The sequence below is a fragment of the Otolemur garnettii genome, unplaced genomic scaffold (genome assembly GCF_000181295.1).
Source record: "Otolemur garnettii isolate 467f Iridium unplaced genomic scaffold, OtoGar3 scaffold00145, whole genome shotgun sequence".
NCBI lineage: Eukaryota > Metazoa > Chordata > Mammalia > Primates > Galagidae > Otolemur > Otolemur garnettii.
In genome coordinates this window covers 1,191,571-1,193,541 of record NW_003852540.1, presented here as the reverse complement: position 1 = coordinate 1,193,541, position 1,971 = coordinate 1,191,571, and positions in this window count along the sequence as shown.

Here is a 1,971-nt window from a genome sequence, read left to right as displayed (position 1 = left end):
TAGCGTGCTGTGGCATTACAGCTCACAGCAACCTCAAACTCTTGGGCTTAAGTGATTCTCTTGCCTCAGCCTCCCAAGTAGCTGGGACTACAGGCACCCGCCACAATGCCCGGCTATTTTTTTGTTGTTGTTGCAGTTGTCGTTTAGCTGGCCTGGTCCAAGTTCCAGCCCTCCAGCCTGGGTGTATGTGACCAGCACCTTACCCACTGTATGGGTGGCAAGCCCTTTTTAAACAATGTAATAATTAGGAAGACTCTTGCTGATGCCCTTGAAGCTGGGAGGATTTGCTGGTTCATGCAACTGTAATTGGGTTGCTAGGTTCCCTTGTGAGGACGCTAATGCAGACCTCAATGCCTCCAGTTATGCCCTCTGCACAGGTGGAGCCATTTTTTTAGCCAGTCAGCAAAGGTATAGTCACATCTGTCACACACCAGGCCTGTGGTATTGGAGTATGTGTGTGAAGTCATTCATTTATTCATTAACACAGCAAATATTTACTGGGCTCCTGTTTACAGTACCGGAGACTATGTTAGGCACTGATATTAGAGGATAACAAGACAGAGCTGCCTGCCTGCTTGAAGCCCAACCCAGAGTAAGGGAGTTCACATAAACAGCAAAACCCTTCCAGGTAGTGTAAGCACCCTGGCAGAAACAGGGTGTTGCAAGAACAAGTGTCAGAATTGGCGGGCCAGATCACTGGTGGGAGAAGGCTTTTCTGATGAGCTGACATTTGAGCTGAGACAAAGGCGTCAGTCATGTGAGTGTCTGGGAAAAGAATCTCATTTTTAGTGAACAAAGAAAAGGCCAGTGTGGCTGGAGAAAAGAAGTGGTACAATCTGAGATCGGAGACGTGGACTGGTGTTAGATCATATGAATCCGAGTACACTACAGTAAAGTTCTGGAGACAGGCATATAATTGGGCAGGGGCGATCTGGGGGGTTTCCAGGAAGTAGCAGGAGGGAAGGTCCTCCAGCCTATTCACTCAAGGCTCCCGAGAGCGCGGGGCGTGGCCCGAGGGCCTATGCCTTGGCCAATCAGGGATTGGGGGCGTATCTGAGGGCGGAGCCAGGGCCCACCGCAGGCCCGCCTCCCTACAGTTCGTCCCCTCCCACGCCTTTCTTCAAACGAAATTAGTCGTTCTCGGGTTTCCCTCAACAACCGCGAAAGACACCCTAGATCTTCCAGCGTCCCAGTCCATCGCTTTAGGGGAGAAGGGCCGAGTGAGGTGGAGAGGAGGATCCTCGTTCTTGGAAGGAAGCGGCGGGCAGAACTGGCTCCTACATTCCAGGATCGTTTTCCCGGGTGGTTGTCTTGGCTGGGTGGGGGAAGGGCGAGGAGTGGCCGAACTCCGGTGGCCGGGAGTGGAGGGCCGGAGGAGCCTCGGCCGGCTGGCTAGTTGGCTAGCTGGCTCTGCTAGGTCAAGTGTGTGAATCTGACCTCAGGAAGTGTGTTCTACGTGATGCTGAGGAGGTGGGGCGGGCGGACTTCCTGGGAATCTCTGCCTAGCAAAACATAAATGGTATCAACTTGTATGTATTGCCCTTCAGTTGACCTTTTTTACTTGATATTTCTTGAAGGATGTTCATGTCAAAACCTGAAGATCCACCCAAGTTTTTAAATTGCTGCACCACTCAGAAATACCAGAGTTTATGTCACTCCTTTCCAAGCAGTTGGACTTTTTAGTTGGTTTTAATTTTCTGCTGTTACTAACAGTCCTTCAGTAAATATCTTTGTCGTTTCTGCCTGAATCTGTATTTCTCTAAAGTTGTTTATTCTTCAATCACAGGCAAGCTGTGGATGACATTGAGGAGTGACAAGGTTAGACTGTGGTCTAGAAAGAGTCTGATGGGGACAGATTGGAGAGAAAGCCTTGGATACATTCCCTAAGCTGCCCTTAGAGTCAGCTTTCCTAGTAACTGAGTCCCCTTGCCTCCTTGGGCCTTAGTTTGCTCATCTGTGAAGAGAGGACAT